Source organism: Copidosoma floridanum, unplaced genomic scaffold (assembly GCF_036245765.1).
Source record: "Copidosoma floridanum isolate Cflo_tuat_1 unplaced genomic scaffold, Cflo_Japanese_pri ptg000030l, whole genome shotgun sequence".
Taxonomy (NCBI): domain Eukaryota; kingdom Metazoa; phylum Arthropoda; class Insecta; order Hymenoptera; family Encyrtidae; genus Copidosoma; species Copidosoma floridanum.
The window spans coordinates 31,225,004-31,250,298 of NW_028321907.1; the positions used below are offsets into that span (position 1 = coordinate 31,225,004).

A 25,295-nucleotide genomic window follows, 5' to 3' on the forward strand; every position below is an offset into this window, starting at 1 on the left:
CGGGCATCCCCCAGTAGATAGGAAGATAAGAAAAACACTTGACAGCAGAAAAACGGCAAACGTAAAGGTAAGAGAGTCGCTAGCTGCGAGTGTAAGAGTTGATATGACGACAAGGAGAGATAATTTGCCTCAAAACAGCCCTCAAATAGAAGTAGGACGAAGCAATAACGCAAGCGAGCCTCAGCGTGAAGCAAGAATAAATATATTTCTAGCAGGTAGGACACCCCCTTCGGTATTTATGACAAGCACTCAACTAAGAGGGGGGGAAGCAAAATTCTATGCGGACACAGGAGCTGAAATTTCTATTATAAAGGAAGACAGTATTCTTCCAAATGCATTCTTTGACGTGAGGAACCGAGTAAGAATTGTAGGTGTTACGCACGGAGAGCGTAGCACTTTAGGTGTAGTTAAAATACCACTGAATGGCCTTATGTGTAGGTTGCATGTGGTCCCACGCGACTTCCCAATAGATGGGGAAGGTATTATTGGATGGGACATTTTTAAGTTATATCAAGGTCGCATAAGCGCGGCAGAAAATATTTTTGAATTAGGAGGAATGAAAATTAATTTAATCGAGCCAGAGATGCTCGAGATTCTTGCTAGGTCAAGGCAAGTTATATATGCTCGTGTCGGGGTAAATAGCGAAAAAATAAAAGTAGGGTGGGTTCCTTTGCAAAGAATGAGAGAATGAGTTTTATTCGGAAATTTTATAGCCACAAATAATAGTGGAAAAGTTTATGCTGAGTGTGTAAACACACTAAATAAAACAATAAGCATACCTGTACCGGAAATAGAGTTATTAGAATGCGAAGTGATGCGAGAGGCCGATCCATTTAGCGTCAAAGGGGACGACGCTCAGGGCGTTAATGAGGCAATTATAAGACTTTTTGAGGCAGATGGCCAAGAAAGGAGAAAAATGAACAAAGTTCAATATGGCGTTACAAATAATTATACAAGTGGCGGGTCCAATAGTGATTTCAAGGACACTGACAATTTAAGTAGGTTGTCAGATAAAGGAAAAATAGCGAGAATCGATAAAATAATGCAGCTTATTGATGTTTCAAGTTGCAACGAGGAAGAAAAATCACACGTCCGGAAACTCATAGAGTATAATCCGTTTGTATTTGGCCTAGATGGAGAACCACTGAAAGCAACTCATATATTGAAACACCGCATCATAACTACGACGGACAAGCCCGTGACGGCGAAGCGCTATAGGTACCCACCAGCGCTAAGAGAACAGATGAAAAAAGAGATAGAGAAATTGCTCGAGCAAGGAATCGTCGAGCTTTCGAAATCACCATACAATTCTAACATGTGGATTGTACCCAAGCATGCGGGGCCGGACGGGGAGAAACGTTGGCGCGTGGTAACTGATTTTAGGCAGCTCAATGAAATAACTGTAGGAAGTTGCCATCCCTTACCATTCCAAAGTGATATACTCGAGCATTTAGTGTCAGCTCGATACATTACAGTAATCGATCTAAAACAGGGATTTTTCCAAATAGAAATTCATGAGGATGACGCACACAAAACAGCATTTTCTGGGCCAGACGGTCATTATCAGTATAAGAGAATGCCAATGGGGTGTACGGACTCGCCGAATACATTTTTGAGAGCGATGTCACTCGCGTTGGCGGGTCTACAAGGTCATGAAATCGAAGTGTATTTGGATGATATCATGGTGTTTGCTCCGAACCTCGAAGAGCACGAGAGGCGTTTCATTAGACATTTAAAGCGGCTTTCGGAAGCAAACTTGACAATTGAGCCAAAAAAATGCCAATTTTTGAAACGCGAAGCGAAAATACTGGGACACGTAGTAGGAAACGGACAAATAAAAACAGATCCAAAAAAAATTGAAGCAGCGAAAAAATATCCGAGGCCTACGAATGCAAAGAAAATCAAACAATTTCTTAGATTTGTCGGATATTATAGACGATTTATCCAGAATTATGCAAAAATTGCTCAGCCACTCTCCAAACTCTTGAGAAAAGGAACAGAGTTCAAATGGGAAGAGCAGCAGGAGCAAGCTTTCAAAACATTAGTTGACGCATTATGTAGTGAGCCGGTACTTATTGCACCTAATCTAGATAAGCCTTTTATAGTCACAACAGATGCATCAGACTACGCAATAGGAGCAATATTAAGCCAAGGCGAGTTGGGTAAAGATAGACCGTGTGAATATGCTTCACGATGCCTTCGAGGGAGCGAATTACGCTACCCAACGTATGATAAGGAACTGTTGGCTATAGTGTTTGCAAAAGAACAGTTTCGGCCGTACTTATTTGGGCGCGAATTTACAGTGGTCACGGATCATGAGCCATTAAAACATTACCACACGTCAAAGAAGCCCGACATAAGGTTTAATAGGCTAAAAGCGGAGCTACGAGGCTACGAATTTGACGTAGTGTATCGGCCAGGCATTTCGAACAAAGCACCCGACGCACTCTCTCGAAATCCAGTAATAGGAGAGGGAGAAATAAACACTGAGCGGCCACGCCAAGAACTGTATCAGCTGGCGGACGAACAGGAGAGGGAAGGACTAGCCGATAGCGATGGGCCTCCAGCGCGCATTTTTAAAATACGAGCGACCCGTAAACAGCGTATTCAGGGAAATACTTAAAAGGGGAAAATCATTTACTCTGATTCAGAGGATTCGGATAAGAATGTACAGAGAAAAAAACAAAATTTGGATGAACAGAAAGAAAATAAGTATGAAACGAAAATAGATGGTCAAGCTGATGGTGAGGGAGATTCCGAATCCGAGGAAAAAGTAGGAGTGAACGAAAAATTAAGCAGGAAAATAAAGAAAACAGTGAGAAAAAGAGGTCGCCCAAGAAAGAATATTATAGTTAGCAATTTAAAAACAGAAACAGATACGGAACGCAACGAGATCTCGTCAAAAGACGTTATTGTTGCAAATTGCGGAACACCAGTAATAATGAATAGCGAATCGGAAAATCACAGTACGGGACTCGATGATTGGGGCTGGCAGCTGATACAAGCAAGCTTGGCGGCCGAAGAGGCGAGGAGAGTGAAAGGCACCCGAAAGTTAACGGAAGCAAACGAGGTAGATGAAAGCATCGTAACATTTGGGAAAGGTGGTTTTGAAGGCAGAGGTGTTGAAGCGTCGGAGAGAGCCGATCAAGCGCGAGAAAGATCGAGGGAAGAAAAGAGTGAAGGAGAGACACCACAGTACGAGCATACAGCAAATGAGCCGCTCACTGACGGTATTTATGAATGTAATAAAAGGGAGAAAAAAAAACAATTATATGAGGGACAGAATGAAAATAAGCTCGATATGGAAGTAGAAGGCACAGGTTCGGATGCATCAGATGATGAAATTGAAAAAATGACGAGACCAATCGCTATGGCAGGGGATGATCCTATTTCCCAAGGAATGACGGATGGGAAATTAGGGTATATTATGAAAGAACCAGGGTTTCAAAGGGGAGTAAAAACAACGAGTACACCAGCAGCAGTACTATTCGAGGAGAGAAAACGAAAATTGCGCAAGAGACAAATGGACACATTAAACAGACAAAAGCCGAATTTTTCGATTACGCCGACAATAATGAGCCCTTCGAAGGAAATAATAATAGCTAATTGTGATACGCCACAAACGTCAAATAGTACAACGGCACAAAACACGGAAGAAGAAGAACATAGGTCAGCAGAGCTCTCAGTGAGCGCGGAAACAAATTTCGCTCCAATAACAGAGGCAGACAAGGAACCGGATATACACGATTTGTTAGAGGGAAGATCAGACGAACTGCGAGCGCAAGTTATGATCGACGTAAGAAGGCGAGATGTAGAGGGAAGACCGAGAATGAGGATTGACGTGTGGGAGCCCAACGAAAAGCGCATAAGGCCCCCACCTGAACCACCACCCCCACCAGACCCTTAAAGCCACTGTAAGCCATTGATTGAAAAGAGTACAACGACGATAGTAATAACAATATTGATAATGTTAATAATAATGATTGTAATATTAATAATATTAATGATGACAGAAGCAATACACAATGTAAGAATAATAAAGCTAGTACACTGATACAGTATATTGTATAGAAGACAGGATGAACAGAAACATACGGGTATAAATATATATAGGGAAAAGCGTTAGTTTTTAGTAATTCGCGGCCCTCGGACGAGCCGCGAGTGAATAAAAAATTATAATTGAAATATAATTGAGAAAATATAAAATAACTGATATCTGCGTAACCATAAGATACTTTGTACAATTAACCCACCCCCTTGTAAAGAAAGAATATTGATAAAATACTTACAAAAATTTAGTTTTCTTAAATTTTCGCGGCCCTCGGACGTGCCGCGAAAAAAAAAATGAGCTGACGGAGGCAGGTAAATAAACAATAACGTTAGGACCGAAGAAAAACGGAAACACATATATGCACACTGGTAAAGGCAGGGAGTTATAAAAATAACATACGACTGATATGAGAACAAAAAATAAAGCAGACAAGATGCGCGCGTGGCATTCTCTAACAAAAAATGTAACAGAAAGAATTTATAATGAGAATAATAACAATAATAGTCAGAGTTATGTAATAATAGCGATGAAAATAACAATAAGGTAATTAACAGGTAGCATTATCAAAACAAAATCGAGGAGCTACGATCAACAAAAAATTATATAACACGTATAAAAATATTAACATTAGGCTGCAAGCATGGAAGATACAGGTTAAAATAGACAAAAAAAAATAAATTAAAAGGAAGAGAAGAGTCCGAAAAGAATATCAATCAGATTTTAGGTAACACGACTTATTGTTGTTGTTGCTGAACAGTGTAAAGCAATCACATTCGCGGCGTTTAAAACCACCCCTTCCTTCCTCGAAGATATCCTAAAATACCCCACTACTCTCAGCAATTCCACAAAGATCCTTCCAGCACGTACCTGGAGCAATTGAAAGCAATTCTCGTGAACGACGGACGCCCATGGACTGCACAGTGAACTCCCTTAGCTGACGCTAGTATCCGGGAGAGCACAAGCAAGTAATGCATTAAAATTAACAAAAAAATCAACAAAACGGATTACTTAGATACGAAAATGACGTTAGAGAAATAACTAGCAATGCTGCTGAAAACAATCCCAACGATTTCTGCTGAAATGAACCCATCCAGTACCTCATGGCGTGGGGCATACCAAAGACTCGCAGAGATTACGGTGACGGAAAACTACTAGGAACAGCAGAAAAAAAAAAAAGAAAAAAAAAGCAAAAAAAATAAACAAAAACAAAAAAATCAAAAAAGATGGGAATGGTGATTAAGTAGTCACCAACCTGGGCAAACATAGTGGCTACGGCACGCAAAATGAAGTATATGAATCTATAAAAAGCCACAATACAAGTTAGCGAAAAGGGAGAGAAGAAAGTGGAAAATAATAGTTGCAGTGAATGGGCACAAGCACTGTCGGATTATCGAAATCTATAAGGCTCCATTATAATTCCTTTTCCATACATGACACACAAGAACGGAAGGAAGGGAGCGGAAAATTTTACGAACAGAAAATCGGACAGACTAATATAAGCCAATTGAGCCTTGGGCACAAGATTGACAATCTTCGGGGACTCGCCTCTGTTGGAGTATAATTATAATTAAATGTGTTAATAAAGTGAACTTATTGAATTACCAACAAGAATGAGAAATATAAAAGAAAAAAAATTATAAAAATAATAAAGACAGAGTAAGAAAATATTAGGCATGTAGCAACAAGGAAGCGTAGTCGTAGTAAAATAGCGAGAAATAGATTTATGTGTACTGTATAGCGTGTGAGAAAACAGATATCTGTAAAGAGAGTGCCACACTCGCAACTGAAAATAAGCACACGGTTCTTGAATGGTAAATGCATTGGGTAGCGTCATATTCGAGTAAAGCACCTTCCAGGTACATATATGTGCGTGAGCGTAGATGTAGGAAAATAGAACGTTAACAAAGACGACACAGCCAACCGCTCTCTTTTCTCGCCCCTCACTCTCTCTACTGCGGTTCTTAAAAGATGTCAAAAACAAGAATATACCCGCGGGAATAGAGAAGGATATACGAAATAAGAAACCATTACGGTGGAGTGTATCACCCAGCATACGAATACGAGGAAGTGCAAATAAAAGGAGAACTGTCAGGCTACAAGGGTTAACCGTGGACGGTGGCGGAAATATTATTAGGCACGGCGGTAAATTCGTTTGGATTTTTAAAAATGGGGGGCCCCTTAATACTAAATTTGGCTAGAATGCTTACAGGTAGAAGAAACCGTTCCGAAAGTGAAGGTGCAGCAGCGAGTGCAGTGACAGTGCAACTAACAATGCTACAGACCATACAAAGACCAGTCGCGTCGCAAAACCAAGTACGCGTAGCGGTCAGAAGTGCACCTCCGGCAGCTGACAAAATGAAACGTCCTCGTGCATAAGAGGATATATATATATATATATATAAAAAAAAAAAAAAACTTCAATTAAATTTTGTATACATACATAAATCTAGGTTACGTTTGTTTATTATAATTTAGTTACCATATTTACGAACAAAAATGCATTATGTGAAAGTATCTAACAGGCTCGTAGCGCAGCCAACTGTAACAATAACACGAATCAAAAACATTAAAAGAATGATCGAATCAACAGTAGGAAAATAAGTAATATTATACGATACATTATAACATACTGTAATACCATGTTTTACAAGTTTAACATGGATAACCTACAGTGGGATTAAATATTTAGTTAATAATTAGTAGAAATAACTTGAAGATTATTACACTCTGTGAATTTATAAATGAGAATTTTGCAATATTGCACTATATTATAAAGGGAGAAGAGCGTGAACAAAAACAGTAAATGCTTACACAAAAAAAAACAATTTAGCGAATTTGTGTAGAGGAGGAACAAGGACAGGTTTTTTTTCTCTCCACCTTTTTACTCCTACGTTAGAAATCTCACATACAATATAAACAACATTACACGAACATTACTCTAGCACAAACATGTAAATTAAAAAGGGCAATCGCCATCGAGGACGATAGCGGCGCGGCCTCGGACGTGTCACGTACGATATCATAGCTACACGTACGTGCGCCCCCTCTTTTTGGGGCCTACTACAGATGATTGTAGTGGGAGAGAGCAAAGCGATAAGCAGATAGGATGCTGAAAGGAGCGCTCTCTCTGGCTGGAACCGTCAAGGACGAAGGTCGTACACACGCGACGCGCTCTTCTCTCGTTTTTGCATTAATAAAGACGTTGATACGAGTTCCTCGACTATTTACTTCGTGCGCACCCCAAGACCATAGAATCCTACGCAACAGTAATAATAAGACTAAGGAAAATAAAAGTAAAACAAACAGAATAAATTATTAAATCAGGTGGAGAAGAAATAGCAGAAATGTAAAAAATATAAATATTACGCTCATACTTATGAAGAAAGTTAAGCGAGAAGATACATTCGGAAGAGCTTTCAGTTTTAGTGAGAATTTCTTTTTGATATTGCAAAAATTCAATAGTGGAATAGAAATTTTAGGAACTATATAAAAAAGTGGGATCGCACATGTCAACTGATGTATTTGAAATAAATGAAAAAAGGGGGCTGTACAAAGTTTTTCAGGTGTTTTGGAAAATAGTTGCGTACAGCCAAAATTTCCATTTTTTTCTTTATTATAGGACTAAAAATTCGTTCAAAGCACGGATCTCATTCAATAGAAGCACGTTTAACCTTCTTACATTACGTATGTAAAGGACAAGCCCGGCTTAGTAACTGATTGACACTCTTGTCGACAATAGTAGTAAATTTATACCGAGTATTGTATTTGGATCGATATCAGAGTGAATTCTGACTATTTGTTTAAGATTGGCCATTGCAAAAAATTTGGGACCCAAGTTTTTTTTTTAGAAAAAGCTAAAATAATAATTAAGGTAAAAGAAGAAAGCAGATTGGCTGAGGAAAACATTGATATGAAAACATAGACGGCCAGTTTAAACATAGGTAAGCTAGAAAATAGAGAGCAATTTTATTACTTAAGGCACTAAAAAGCAAAATCATAGATATAGATGTAAAAAAGAAGTAAATCACAGAAAAAAGAAGTTAGAAAAGAGATAACGATGAGATACTTTATACATAAAAAAAGTATTGAAAAAGCTCTAAAGCTATGCATAAATAAAGTAGTCTATAAAGACAGATATTAATGAAACGAAATCAATAAAACAAAACTTAAGAAAGACCAAGAGGAGCTAGCTCCAAGCATTATGAATGAAAATTGTGTATGCGACTATTGAAATAAATTAAAAAAAAAAAAAAGAGAGTAGTAAGTGGCATGGAATTGGGAAATTAAAAAGAATTATTTATAACGCTGGTCAATGAAATAAATTGTGGGAAAACAGTGAAAAGAAGTGCTGGAATAAAAAAGGAAGGTACTAGAGGAGAGTAACATAGATTTGAAGGCTTTGTCACACTCTTCACTTCGTTTGCCGAACCAAAATCTGTAAACGTAAGTTTCTTTTAAACAAAAGTTGTTTATTATCACTTTCAATTCAGGTTCTACGTTATGACTGTTACTTAATGTTAATATTTAGGCAATATCATTGTTCTTCTCCTTTTTATATTAAAAATAAGACATAAATCGTGTAAGCTTTCCTTTCAAAATAATTACCTTACTTTTTAACACATCCATCACTTTATTCTCATGTTAACATTTTTAACATCTTATTCGATTGGATGTTTATCAAAAGAACATTTACAAATTTCAAGCTTCACACAACCTAAGCAATTTTTTGTTGGCTTCGATATTTATTTTCTAAAGTCTTTCAGCGATTCATTACAGTATTAGGTGTAAGTATTGTTACATAAATGCGCCAGGTCCGTTTTTTCAAAAGCAATGTGGCTATCTGTAGAAAAGTTGTTTATTGAAAATTTTAGAATACTGTAAATCCTGCCGCAAAAAATTTGTTTTGGTAATACTAATTAAAATCGATAGATATTAACATTTTCGTTGCTTAAGATACATTTCAAAAAATTTTAACAATTACTGGTTCTGTGATTAACAAAAAATCACTTTTCATTGTTCACAATTTCGTCAATTTACAACATAAAGGTTTGGAATCAAATAGATCTGATTACGCCAAATTTTTAGTACGTTCAAAAAAAATCTATCATTGGCCTAACTACATGCAAACTGTTTAAACTTAAATGTTTAAATTTGCAATGGTCAAGATACACGATAAAAATAATTAGTCATCAATTGCCAGAGTATTTGTTTAGAAATTGTTTATAATGTACTGTGTTTATAACGACTTAAGCACGTGGTCGCTCTGATTTGTTGATAAGGACTGGCACAACACTGCTGTGTACCAACATTGTCCTCTGGTTTGGCATGTCCAGCATTTCTTACATTTTTGGTTGCGAAATGAATTACTCGACAAGAAATGCAGGTACAAGAGTTTTTTGAAATGAAACATCTATTGGCGCGCTTGGATGTTCGACCGACACGATGGAACGACCCGTGCGATGGCATGATCTCCGATTTAACTCGGCTCGGCTCGGCACGGCTCAGCTCTCAATCTTTTTCTCCATGCGTTTACTGCCGCCCCTCTCTCATTTGTAACGTGTACTGCCCGTATATACAGCTACAGAAAAGAATATATAATAAGTCAATATCATATATGCACTGTACATATAGCATATACATACGTACACACATACATTATATATTATATGTGTGTAAAATTTTTTTTTTTATTTTACGGACTCTGAGAATCAAACCCAAATCGTGTGGATTGGTAGTCAGGGACCTTATCGATTGTGCTACGCAGCATACCGATCTGATCTATATTCTTATTACTTATGGATATCAACCGAGAAACTTCTTAATTAGAAAATTGATCTATAATAGGGCGTTTTTATATTATATATAATTGAGCCTGTCGATTTTAAAAGAAATAGTTTCTATCAATAAGCACTTTTAATTTTATTTCGACTATCACAAAATGTTGAGAAAAAAATGAAAAAGGCATTTTGGCAGTACCTGTTAAAGTAAGTGAGATAAAGAGAGCCATTAATCGTCTGCTGTCGCCATAGAGGTATAAGAATAGAGGGAGCTATCCCCATGTAACTCTGTACTGTGAGATGTTTCCACGTGCGAGAGAGAAAGCTGCAAGAAGGCCCCTTCTATTATCCTTCTCTAATTGGGTGAGCATGCGCAGTAAGGCTCTTGTTCTCGTCTCTCGTCTCTCGTCTCTCGTCTCGACTATCGAGTCTGGGCTTTTTCATGTGGGTGAACATATGAGTTTGAACAATATTAGAATAAAAAAAGAAGTTAAAGAATCATAAACCTTTTTGTCAATTAGAACTCTTTTTATTCATGAATTTTTAAAATCCATGCTTATGTAGCAGACATAGTGATTATTATTCATAATGACATTATTAACATGTGATAGCTATTTTATTGGCCTTGGAATATTGTAATCTTATTATGTTTCATACGAACCCTTTTGTTTTGATCATTTTCCATAGCAGCTTCATGTTTCAAACGTATATCTAAATATCTTGTGATAATTTGTACTAATAATTGATAACAGTGTTCAATCGAAACTTTTGGCCCACCGCTGTGGACACTATCGTAAAATATATTTTTTGGCAATTTTCTAATGGTTTCGCTTATTAATATGTTACATATAGCTTTTATAAATAAATTTTTGCATTCGCGTATCGATTTTTCTGTACATTTGCAAATGTAATTGACTTCGTCAGAAGCAAATTGCAGGCCTCCACGATTTTTTAATACTGTCAATTTGGATTTGTGCTCACTTGTGGTCCCATCTAACATATTACAGCAATCTTGGCAACTAATTTTTTGTTTCAAGATGCGAATCACACAGCCTGCCGTATGCTTCACTATTTCATCTGTATATTCCGATGAAGTCTAATTGTTTGGAATACAGTAATCGTGATCAACAAAGTAATTAGAATTTCCAAGTAAATTTTGTACCTGCTCAGTCAAAAATTTTTCATCAGTTTTTTGTTTTTTTACTTTGACGTCAAGATTTTGCATAGTACATTCTTCAGTCTTATTTTTAGGTAACATTTCTTCTGATAAGTATGTCGTATCATCCATCGATTGAATGTTAGCTGATCCAGATAACGGGATATCAATTTTGTTTAGAATAATACTTTTATATGCGGATAAGTATTGCGTCGTGGTGGGATTATTATTGTGACCATTTTTTGCTCTAATACGAGAAAACAACATTTCGATGTGATCCTGGGAAATTTTGTAGCTTAAAAAGTAATCGATAAAATTGTTTTCTATCAAATATTTTGACAACTCATATAAATTTGTCAAGCATATAATAAAGCCTAAAAATCCGGTGCTAACAGAACTACAAAAAAGTACATTTTTTCTGACTTTATAATTTTTCAGTGAATTGGGGTTTTTGTTTTTTTTTTTTACAATTAGTTTCGACAGTAATTTCTAAATTTTCGACATACTTGATGTACTGGCTGATTTTCTCTTTTAATAAAGGTAATGATTTTTCATCTATACTACTAACATCACAACTGTAGGTATATTTACTTTTCAAATTGAGAAGATCAAAAATATCATTGAAATTTTTACAAAACTCGGATGTTGCTGAAGCTTTATAAAAATCATGATCTTTTATGTCGAATTCAAGAAATGTTAGTGCTGCACTTGTACTATTACTCAACACCTGTGCTGCAAGGAACACCTTCATTTTCTCATCATGGCAATCCACTTGGCGATTTTTAATTTTACAGGCACTGTGCAGTTTTTCTGTTTGCTGTTTTTTATTTAGTAGCTGTATGTAGTCTCATTTAATAAAATTATTATTACGGATAAGAGGGCCTTTCAGAGCCATATAGTTTCTGACTAGCTTCAGACAGTGACATGGATCATAAATAATGAAAATTGGACGATTACTTGATGGGTGACAAAAATATGGCTTGAATTTTCCATCTTTGTAATTGAAGTTGGCACCTAAATATTCACAGGCTGCTCGATGAGCCTTGTCACCATCAAATGTCACACTTACTACATCAACTCCATTTTCATCAAGCTTTACCAACAAATCTTTTAGCAATATAGCTTTTTCTTCTCCATTTAAGGAATCAATAAGGTAATGTGCTACAGGTACTTTAAAATTGCTGTTGAAACATACTAACATAAATAGTAAAGTTTTGCTAGCCGTTTTTAGTTGTCCGTTCTTTTCATGCTCCAAAAGTTGATCTCCTAAATCAACAAGGCCTTTTCAAGAGTGAGTATTTTTATCCCATTCCTTATGTTTTTTAATACTCATCTCGTCGAACGTTACATTAAAAACTAAAAGTTTTCTTTTTTCACGCTCATCTTCTACAAGACTAGAAACTTTAGTTATCACTTCATGAGATATTCCTGGAATATAATCTGTAGAATACGTCCACTTGTTAATGGTTTTTGGATGTGGTAAGCAATTTAAGAAAGATTTTATGATAATATTGTAAGCAGCAGGTGAGCGAAAGTGTAATGTACGAGCGAAATTTTTTAATTGTGTTGGAAATGTAGTGTTGCGTTAATGATTTTTCATGCGAGTAATAAGATGTTGGGTATGTGGAGGTAGGTCCTAAAAAAAAATTAACAATGGAATAAGTAAAATTTTCAAGTTTATTTGTTATGGTATGCTGTATTACACATACATATACTATTTATACTAAAAAAGTCTCATTAGTACTATAAAATTTTTGGAGGCAATTTATTAAATTTACTTTTAAAATTGTACAATTGAAATAAATCAGTTAAATATTTCATCTCAGTGGCACTCATTCTTAATGCCGATTTGTGAAAATAAACTTTGTTTTTGTTAAAAATCTTTAACATCATAATTGAAGAAATTAGTAACCTATTGATACACCTAGTTATAAAAAAAAATCAAGTAACCTGCAAAAATTTCACTGTCGACAACTGTTCACTCTGTTTTAACTCCGATATAAGCATTTTCATACTGAGACATTTTTTTGGGAACGTGTATTTGTAACGCGGCTCACTTTCAAACGTTTTCTGACATTTCGTACAAATGTGGAAACTGCCCTATAGGCATTATCAGATGTAAAATCTTTTCTTCTTAAAACTGTAACATTGTGTCCATCCACTAATTTTATCATTTTCTTCAAGTTTCCACCATCGAAGGATGCTTTCCTGAAATTATACAGAAGATATTTTATATTCTTATAACAAATTTTCTGTTCCATGAGTACCTTTTTTGACTTGTACGAGGAGCTACCAAATTTGAAGCTCCAGTTTCGCTGATACCACCATCACGTATATCTAATGTCTCTGCTTCATCGTTTTTATGTGAGTCAAGGAGTTACAATTTTTGGTTCAGCCCATTGGCATCATATTGATTTACAGGGTCTGGATTCATAACACTATTCTCTTCATTGTTGTCTGAAATCATTTCATCCTGATATGCAGAAACATCACTGTCGACATTGCTTGTTTGCATATCTCCAGTCTTTTGGAATGAAACATTATTAGCAACAGTGGTTAAGTTAGCGTAGTCTTCATTGCAGTTTATTTGTACGTTGATACTCGTTGGAAGTACAGGAACAGCTTGGGGACATAATCTAGCTTTCTGACGTTGATCGTCAGAATAAAAATAGTCAGTGCTCTTAAAATGATCACTACAAATAAATGAAGTTTTTAAGTTTGGCAAAGTAGCTAAATTTAAAGACGTGACCCATTTCTGCTGCGCAATTTTCTCTGATGGGAATCTAATCAATGAGTATATATTAAGTATGAAATTAATTGCATGTAAATAAATTTTTAGGTCATTATTACTTACTTATGAAAAGATCTTGTGCACGACACCATCGGTTTTTTTCTACACACAAGGCATTTTTTTGTCATTTTGACCTTCTTACGATTAACTTTAACGAATAAACATTTACCTACTGTTTACATATTTACAAATTAACATGTTTACATTAAACTACACATAAAGTATACTGCTGTCAAAGCGGTCTGCAGACGAAACTGAGAAATCCTTCTCCCTCTCCCAACCGTTTGGTTAGAGAGAGATAGCAAGAGGGGGCCTTCTTGCACCTTTCTCTCTCGCTCCTGGTAACACACTGGTAGCCTGATCACTCCCTCTATTCTTATACCTCTATGGCTGTCGCGCTTGCTCGCTCTCTCTCTCTCTCTCTCTCTCTATTGTACTTATACAGGTAGGCCTTTTTTATGGCTTTTTTAAATATTTTGCGCACGTAGAAAATGATGAATTAATATTAGAATTAGTATCATTTTTTATCATTTAAAAAAATTTCTTCTCTGTGGACAGGATTATTTTAATACATTAATATTTGACCATGATACGAAGTTTTCCCAGGGTCTTCCAATTGTGTTTCAAACACTTAAATTCCATTTTAACCCGTCTTTAATAAAGAGCCAATGAAATTCGCGCACATGCGCAACTACGCACAGTAAACAGGTATCTAAAAAGAGAAAGAGAGACAGAGAAAGCAATACACCTGATCGTTTGTTAAACTAATGTATGTACCTATGTGTAGGTAGTATAAATATACTCTTTGCCGTGTAGTATTGTGCTTTCTTGTTCTCGTTGTTTATATGTTAATGAAAAAATAATAATAATAAATAGACATAATTTGCTTTTTCCTAATCTATAATATTCACTGATAAAACATATTTATAAATGAACTGTCTTTTTAATATAAAAATATGAAATGAAGATTGTTTAGAGTCAAAAAAATAAATACTTTTTCTTTCTCGCACTTGGTAGAAAAAATAGGATTCGTCACATACGTGACAATCCTGTTTCACAGGTTCCTCGGGCCATAAAATAGCCCTGAAGACAACGGCACTTATCTGACGAAAACTACTATTTTTATCATAGACAACCAAATACTACCAAGTTCAATAACGTATTCTTTAATGTTTCACATCTGTCGTGGATCCCGAGACCCACACCTGGTTTTTTTTTATTTACATATTTTTTGTTTCTCACTTCAACGATTGTATCAACAACGAAGGAAAAATGATCGAAACTCGCTATTTTTCTAGTTATTGTTCCGACAATTGTACGTTTAATCATTAAATGCATATACAAAACATTAAATTATTTTTGCCATCGATAAATATTTATTACTTTTTTATATATAATGTGAGTATCTGTAAATCAGAGGATATGTAGTAACAGGAAATACGTATGTATCCCATATCAAAAAAAGTGTAACTAACTATAAAATTTTTTTTGCGAAAAATTATTTATTAAATTTTACACATAAATTATTAAGGGAAAGTATACATTGAAAGTTGTATGGAAATGTTGACTTGCAGTAATATGATAATTTCAAGTAAGTTACATTCATAATTTTACATGGAATGGAAAACTCAGATTTAAAATTAACAGTATTAAAAAATTTACCGGCAAAACTTTATGATAAATAACAAGTTCACAAGTACTGGTCACTGACAGAATAACCGTAAGAAATACACTATTGATATCAGTGAATCTTCGATAGCTGCACCATATACATGATGAAACACCAAAAATTGCTTTACGGCCCCAGAAGTTAGTAACAATACTTCCATCTTAAGGGAATGTCACCTTCTTTTTAGACGGGCGTAGAGCACTTTTAAGTTTAGAAGAGCAGCCATTCCAAATTGGAAAAGTAGCTTCACTAAGCGGTGAGAGTGTCGTGCTACGACTACTTGGGACTGCAGCGCTACCACAATGCTCTTAGTGAACGTAGCACAGCTAGATACTACATTTTATTTATAGGATTAAAGGAAAAAGAGGCCACGAAAATCGGCAATACATACGTATGCCCCTAGTAGCACCGTTTTTGTAAGTTTGATGCATTTCTTACGTAATTTATTTGTTGTAAGAAATATTTTCTAACGATGAGCTGGCTGCTTCTAAAAGCTTAAGTAAGTAAAATAAAAAATATATACGTAAGATATCTTGTGCACGTCTTGATTAAATCTTTTATTACGGATATTGCATAAAGTGATGGGTAATAACAAAAGAATGTTTGGAGCAGAAATGTACAAGACTTGCAACAGAAACTTTACGCAAGATGTCTTACACTAATGTAACGCAAGTTGTGCCTTAAGCAGCATGCATCACGTGCAATATTATTATAGTAGTTGTCTTGCACAAACCTTGTAACAGAACCTTTATGCAAAATATCTTGTACGAATCTTACGAAAATCTTGCATAAGTCAGAGTACCCTCTAAGTAACATACAATAATGCAAAAATGTCTTTCTTAATAGAATCATGAAAAAAAAAAAATAAAAAATAAAAAAAATAAAAATATAACGATTCAGAAGTATGACTAATAGCCTGTAATTGACAATAAATTTAGAAAAATATTATTACAGTCTCACACTTGTACTTTATCATAGGTTATTTGTTTTTTTTTTTAATCTAAATTCTCATCCCTTTATAATAATTTTTATTGGGATTATACATGGCATGGTCAATATTTAATGTTGTACATATTCTTAAAAATCTCTTGATTTATTTGTTTACTTAAAAATTGCTTTTCTTACCTGAAGCATTTTTGAGCCTTTGATATGCGCCACTAGTGAAAAAAATAGAGTTTTACAGTATCGACACTGATGCGCATTCCCGAAGAATTGTATTAATACGTCCACGTATAATACTTTTGTTTCCTCGAATACATTTTCTTTCCCTCAGTTTTAATTATTCCTTAACTTCTCTTATAATATAGTATCATCTCCAGATAGTCTATGGTCCAACGTATTTTTTTTAGTGGCTTTTCACAACTGCTTTTTTATCTCCGACCGTTATTTCACAACTTACTTCAAAGTTACACTCAGGTCATACCCCTCCTTCCATTACGAACTTCGGTAGTAACAAGGTTCTATCCAACGATTTTCTCTACTTTATTATCTACGTGTGGCTAATGGTCCTAACGAAAGTAAGTTTCAGCATGTGCGTCCCGTGTTTGTAGGATGTAATTGTAATATTCCTTATATTAAAATAAAAATTTCTATTAACACTTAGATCTAATTTTACAACTGCGACGAAGAGACTTCATAAATTGCGAAGATTATTGTTCTTAGACGGAACCATTGTCATCTCAAATAATAGCTTTTAACATCATTTTCGTATCATTTTCGTTAAGCAATAGTTATTTACGTAGCAAGTGCGGAAAAGACAATTTCCCGCACGAGTCGTGATTGACTCGTACAAGTAGCCAGAGGTGACGGGAACGAGTGCCAGTTGAGCACACGAGTGCGTAGCACGAGTGTGATCGCACGGCACGAGTTACCGTCACCGGTCACGAGTGCGAGTCTATCACACGAGTGCGGGAAATCGTTCCGCACAAGTTGCATACAAGTTTTTTCGCAATAAGTGTGCGGAAAAGGTGTGTGGAAAAGGTTTTTGTCACACACCTTTTCCGCATAATGTGCGGAAAAACCTTTGCCACACACTTTTTCCGCACACTGTGCGGAAAATGTTTTCCGCACACTATGTGGGGAAATCGATTTTCCACACTGAAATCAGTGCGGAAAACACCTATTTAAAATAATATTATAAAAATCCTCTACCCAGTACTCATACAAATATAAATAATGGTCATAAACAATGCATTTACACGGTAAATACACTTTTTCTTCAGGCTACCTTTTTCTGAAACTCTGACACACGTTATCATAGATAACATTTAGAAAACTCCAGAACTCAAAAACTCCACCTTTGAACAGCCAAATTTTTTCTAATCCATGTCCAATCACGTAGGCTGTTATTCTTCTACCTGTATATAAGCGACCACCTTCCCTTGATGTCTCAGTCTTGAACCTAAAAATAACCATTAAGGTGCACTACTGTCAGCCTATCAGCACGTTACTCGAGCAGGAGTATCCATCAGCACCCATACCGAATAGGTTACCATCCTTTCTTCGAACTCACCTTACTCACTACCATTATCACGATACACACACTTACACACACTATCTTGAGGCAGCAGTAGGGTAGTGCAATACAAAGCATTCAAGGTAATCAAGGTATTCAAGGCTATCGTCTTACATCATCCGTACTTACGCCCAAACTTATATTAGAGTTAGTCGTTCCACCTTGCACATACAATCATATTTTTTACCCATTGGCAGTAGAAAGAACCATCAAAAGTAAATTTAATGTTTGAGTATATTATTTTATCTTTAAAAGATTTTTCTTCAATTATTTATTCAGTACTATAAATACATATCTACAGAGCTGGTTACGTTCTGGTAGCGATACCCAGATTAAGCAGCTCATATAAATTTAATAACTCCCCTGGCTCATCTTCTAGTGGAAATGCTAGGACGAGGATCGAATCTCCTTTCTAACATATTTAGGTAATTGTTGAGCAAGTAACTCTTTTGGTGTAGGTATTTTGATTCCTAGGACTCTTTTTGGCTTTTTTCATATCAGAGACCTTTTTTGCCTTCAATTTTTTTTCCCTAACCGCACGGTATGGGAGCCTTTCATGCGGGCTCTTAGCAAAGTTGCCCTAAGGCGACTCGGTCATCCATCCTACTGGGTACTATTTACGGGGCACAGCGATTGTTTCAAGCACACTCCAGCTATTGTAAGTTTAATGGAAATACATTTTAGCAGAATAGAGCAAGAATTAGAGCAGGTACCCTAAAAAAAATTCGATTATCCTCCAAAAATCGAAAATAATTTTCCACTCACCAAGCCAACACAAGAGCAGTGAAGAATGTTCAACGAAGAACATAGAAGAAATGACCAATCTTCAGAATTCTCTACTAAAGACGTTCTGTAATTGGTACCTCATTTTAACGAAGTAAACATATCCTTTAGCAACTTTCTTGATGCATTAAAAATCTTTGGCAGCGAAAACGAACCGGCACTGTCAGATTCATCAGAGTGGAATTACTTATCAAAGCATGAAAAAAAAGTCGGGCACAGCTTCTGCTACGTAAGATGAATTCAAGGACATTAAAAAAACTACTTTTGCCCCTTAATACCGGTAGAGTAACTTCTAGGAAACCTCAAGCAAATGTATCAATTAGAAAATGAAACAACAACCACTTACAGTGCTCAGATATTGTACTGAGATCGCGCGCAAACTTTTGAGCAGGACGTTTCTGATTGATCGAGCATTTGCGTGTCGTTCAAACACTTGAAACTTAAAGACCTAGCACGCGAATTCTGAAAACATCAACCCAAGTACTAAATTCCCCATCACTTACTGCGCTTATTGCCAGCGTATTAATCTATTTAATAAAATAATATTCCAAGCAGCTAATCCCCCATCACTTGATGCACTTACTGCAAGCCCGTTTATTTTTTTAATATAATAAAATCTCAAGCAGCTGACCCACACAATCCAATGCACTTACTGCCAGCGAGTTTATTTGATTATTAAAAGCAAATCCCGAGCAGCTATTCCCCACAACCTGACGGGCTTACTGCTAACGCGTTTATTTATTGAATAAAATTACAGCTCAGGTAGCTCATCTCCCATAACCCGTCGCGCTCATGCTAGTACGTTTATTTGATGATAAATATAATATCTCGCGTATCTCATCTTCCACAACTCGACGCACTTACTGCCAGCGCATTTGTTACATTAATGATAAAATGTTAGCTCAAGAAGCCTATCCCCCATGACCTGACACGCTTACTGCCAGCGCATGTATTACATTAATAATAAAACATTGGGGATAAAAAAAAACCATTCCGTAGTAGGCAAATGTTCACACTACCATTGAGATCCTGCCAATGGCATGAAGGATATTTCTTAAACTATTAAATTTTTATTTTTAGAATTTAGAAAAAATTGTGTTTATTTTACTTGTAGTAATATTCCATTAGTGAAACGTAATAAATATTTGCAGTTAACACTAAAGAGTTGTGGAAAATGAATTGTATACTTTAATACTCAATAAATAATTTATTATGCGTACATACTATTAAAGCTATTTAAAAATTTTCTCGGCATGCTTATATTTTTACAATTTATATCTCGTACTTAACGGTATAGTTTTCAAAAACTTTGTTACCATTCAGGGTATTATCATATTAATTATTAGTTATTATCCTTTAAATTCAATCGTTTTACATAAATTTGATTTTCAAGTGTCGTGCACAGCTCCGATTTTAAAACTTCGCGCCTGATAGTACCACCTACCACCCGCTAGGTGGCAACTACTAGTTACTACCAAACATCGCAAGTAAAAAGGTAGTTTATAGTATATAAGAAGGGCTGCGCGACGTCTTGCAATCATCCATGCGGATTACCCGATGCTAGGTTCTCGCTCACCAAGACCTACGCTACGGCAGTAGCTAGAGTACGAATTAATTTGAATAAAATACCTATGTTTAATACCACATTAAACTTAGTGTCTTGACTCTTATTCTACCCACTCTCGCCATCATTATTTACACTACATGGCCCTGTTGTCCGAATATTGAGAGAATCGGACAAACAATCGAGGCTTTTTTGAGCTAGTAACCGCATCTCATGGCTTCGTCTTGACCACTGTGAATCACTGCTCAACCGTTCACCAGCGACAATAGCTCCAGTGGCGGCATCAAAATCCAGCAGAAGTGCACTACACTGAGAGAAGTGCACAGCTCATAGCAGCATCCTACGCCATTTATCTTAAGGTGATATCACGTTACAGCTACGCAAACTGCTTAGCAGACTCTAGGAGTATGACATGCACTCTCAGAGCTAATGGGAAAAAAGCAGCTTTGCGAAGAGTGACGATCATTGCTACTGTCCATTCTATATGATATAGTCGTGCTTTCGCGCTTGCTGATCGCATTATTGTACCTGAGTTCAGGTTTTATTGTAACGTGCTTCTACTTTCTTTTTCTCATACTACTTAATTGAAAGTATTGATTAAGTATTAAATGACAAATTTTTTTTGTTTATTTATTTTTTTTATTTTACTGAGGTAAGGCATACGTTTATGGTTAATATAAGTAACCACACGTTAAAAGTTAATATAAGAGTAGAGTAAACATTAAAAAATGCTAATGTTGTAAATTTGTTGTTTAGAGTTAAAATGGAAGAAAATATGAATCAACACATCTTGAAACTAAAGTGCGAATTGTACTACAATTTGAGATACTGAAGAAGTGACATTCAGCAGATAACTTATGTATTTAGTAATTTTATAAAAGATATTTACAATCCTTAAATTTTAAAGAAATTGAATAATAACCTTAAAAAATGCTGCCAGCGAAGAAGTATCATCCGAGATATTAAATACACTTTTAAAATGTAGTGATCGTTCTAAGCAGTTTCAGAGTGATGATATTCGTTTAAAAATATATGAAAATTGTGGACTATATGTTAAACCTGAAAAAGTAGTGATCAAGACTACTTAAAAAAATAAAATTTCTGCATGAAAGTAAATTCATTGATAAAACTGTGGCATCTTAAATAGTACATTTACCGATGAAAAATTTATTAACATAACTATTGGAAACCAAACAGCATTTTTTAAGGTTATTATTCAATTTTTTTTAAATGCAAGAATTGTAAATATCTTTTATAAAATAACTAAATACATTAGTTATCTGCTGAATGTCACTACTTTAGTATCTTAAATTGTAGTACGATTCGCACGTCAGTTTCAAGATCTGTTGATTCATATCTTTTTCCATTTTAACTCCAAACAATAAATTAACAAAATTAACATTTACTAATGTTCACTCTTAACTTATATTAACCATAAACATACACCTTCATACAGTTAAAAAAAAAAAATGAAATAAATAAAAAAAATAAAAAAAACCAATATGAATACGACTTTGGATAATAAGTTTGAAGTAATTGAATACTTAGTCAATACTTTCAATTAAGTAGTATGAGAAAAAGAAAGTAAAAGCACGTTACAGTAAAACCTTAACTCAGGTACAATAATACGATCAGCAAGCGCGGAAGCACGACTCTATCATATAGAATGGACAGTAGCAATGATCGTCACTCTTCGCAAAGCTGCTTTTTTCCCATTAAATGTAAGAGTGCATGTCATACTCCTAGAGTCTGCTAAGCAGTTTGCGTAGCTGTGACGTGATATCATCTTAAGATGGATGGCGTAGCATGCTGCTATGAGCTGTGCACTTCTCTCAGTGTACATCTCCACACCTACAGTCACAAGCATAGGGTGCTTACTACTGCTCGATTCTGACTCCCCAAACTACACATCAGCAACACTAGCTCCAACGGCAGCATCAGAATCTGAAGATGCACTACCTCACTACGCCTAGAGCCTCCAATCTAGGGTTTTCTCCATGGATTCATCTCTACGGCCTACTCGATTCCCTGGGAGAGGATTCTCGTCCACCCCTATTTCCTTTCGTTGTTCTAAGCCATCTACACCCAAAAGGCCGCTCATAACAATTTGGCGCTTAACGTGGGGCGATGTGCACCTTTCTACGCATAGAGTCTCTAGCACAGGGTGCTTATTGCTGCTCGATCTCGACCGCTGATCGATATCCTCGAAGACGACTCCAGCCACCCTCAACTCTCCCGCTCTGTTTTAATAGCCGTCCACCTCAATAGACCACTTATAACAACTTTGTGCATAATTTATAAAGTCCTGGTACTATGAGTTTTTTCATCTTTTAGTTTATGTATCACAGAAAAAACTATTACTGGTTCATCATCCAAGTGAGGTACTGAAAATATTGTTTCTAACAAAAATATTAACGCAAAGAAATGACATTCTCCTGCCTCACTTTTCAAATCAATTTTTTTACTCAAGAATTGTTCCGTATCAAAACTAATAAAAGCTTTTTTTCGTTTACGTCAAAATGTGTACATAAAGTTTGCAACTCAGAATCTATAGAATTAGAATTTAAGAATAAACATTTTTTTTTATAAAAGAATTTTGATCTTAAAATTGTTTTTTGTTCAATTCATCTAAAGCTATATCGGGATCAATAAATTCTAAATTCATGAAAAAGTTGTAAGTTTGAAGTAAACGTTTACAAATATCTGTAAGTCCGGATACACAAAATTTCTTCAACTTGTTTAACTGTAATTTCTTTAAAAATTTCGGAATGTGTGGGTGCTAAGTACAATTTATTTGAGAACAATAGATTTTTGTCAACGATGAAACAAGGCAGAAGAATACTTTTAAGAAATGGTGTGTTAACAAAATTCATTGTGATATTTTATATTTTGTACCGTCAATACGGTGTCACAGAACACAGTAGTACATAATGTATTTCAAATTAACAGTCATATTACTAGACAATAGACAAAGTGTCGTTGACAAATCTCTTTTCATAAGTGAGTCGGGTTATGTATGGAATAGCTGTTCAAGCTATTATTTTATTAAATTAATAAACGCACTGTCAGTAAGCCTGTTATGTTGCAGGAGATTAGCCGCTCAAGATATTATTTTAATAATCAAATCATCACACTATAGGTAAACACGTCAAGTTATAGGAGATTAGCTGCTCGAGCTATTATTTAATTAAACGAATAAACGCGCTAGCAATAACCGCATCGGGTATGAGAAAGTGGCTGCTCAAGATTTAGTTTTATTAAATAAATAAAGAGGTTGGTAGTAAGCGCGTCAGATTGTAGAAATTAGCTGCTTTAAATCGGATTTAACAGCAAAATTTTAAAAGAAAGAAATTCTAAAGTGGGAGTACTTACCGCTGATAACGATAAATCATGTATGAATGCTATTCGGGAAGCTAGTGATCACGCCATATTGAAACAATGTGATTTGAATCACACGAAAAAAGTTGTTGGCAACAGATTATACCTCATTTGCGAAAATAAAGCTTAAGATTCTGACAGAAAATTCTCTCATGATGACATTGCTTACTTAAAAAATATTTTTACTACTATGGAGCGTAAAAGATGATATGGTCAAGATCCATCAAAATGTACAGCAGCATCAGGATAAAAAAGACTTTTTGGCAACTATGTCAGCCTTAGTATGAATGAGTGAATTTTCAATTACAAATGTATCTATTGTACTGCAAGACCCTTAAGTTAAAATAACTAGCAAATTACTCCACTTAATCGGTTGCTCGGATTTATCGTCTTTGGTCAACCTTCTAAGCCCCCTGGCACCTTAAAAAAAAATTTTTAACACAACGTCCTCTCCATCCATATCTCATAGTTTAGTTGCTCGTGTAGTCTATTAACGTAGGAAAATGAAATTCTTTGTCTGTCTTATAGATTGTCAAAAATTAAAAGCCTTTCAACCTTTAGACTTAAAAAACAGCCTGCCCCTCAGTGACGTTAGGGCTATGGATACATCCCGTTCCTAACCAACCACGAACTTATAATATAAAGTCAATTATATATAAAGTTAATTTATCTAAAGTCTTACTTTTATCTTAACAAGTCAACCGTATTAGCACCGAGAATTTAATATACACAGCATCAAATACTCTCCATAAATCCAATGTTTATTCCTGAAATAAAAAAATTGACCAGTTACTCTTAGCTTTTAACAGTATCATTCTGACATAGTTTAACTTAGTTGCTCCTTTTTAAATCATCTCTATTAAATCTTCTTATAAATTTATGGATAACTTAGTCTTTACGAATTCACATAAAAATTTGTGATGCTGCTTAGAAACGTCTCCTCGGTACTAAAAACTTAACTATTTATGAAATTTTCAGGGAATTTAATTTTTCTTTATTTCTTACTTGCAATATATGTGATAAATTTAGTTCTTATATTTTTGTATTTACTAGACCCATTATGTACTTCTACGATCTATGTGCCGTGCTTATCAAACGTATAGTTACTAGAGGTTCAGACATAGCGTAGCCATAAGGCCACAATAAATAATAATACAATACAATACAATACACTCGCAATCCCAAGCTAGTTTCTCACTTTCTCGAACCTTTAACTCTTCTTCGCCTACCTCTTCACACTTAGTTACGCCCACATGCTCGGAAAGTGTATAAAGATGTCACCATTACAGTACATATGAAGTATTGAATATCAGCCTAGAGAAAATTAGATATGTAAATGATAAATATTCAAAGAAGTAAAGCAAAAACGATCATTACTTTCAAAAATTATTTCTTTTAGCTATATAAGATTAAGAAAACGTTTTTTTACTTCAGTTATAATTTATTCAATTAATAAATTTTAAGCTTTAAACAGATTTATATTGGTACCTTCAATACAAAACGTGGTTGTAGTGAACCATATGTCTTATGTATATACTTCGAATATGTTTGGTAAAAATTTCTACCTGACAATTCTTGAAGAAGCTGTTTACATTCGAAAATTGTTGCTCA

The 25,295-nt window shown here is 35.3% G+C and overlaps 1 protein-coding gene across 1 annotated transcript in view; it reads right to left on the reverse strand.

Moving 5' to 3' along the window:
* Positions 1 to 25,295, reverse strand: part of LOC106640133 (uncharacterized) — a 263,376-nt gene that overhangs the window by 67,523 nt on the left and 170,558 nt on the right. The window lies entirely within an intron of this gene.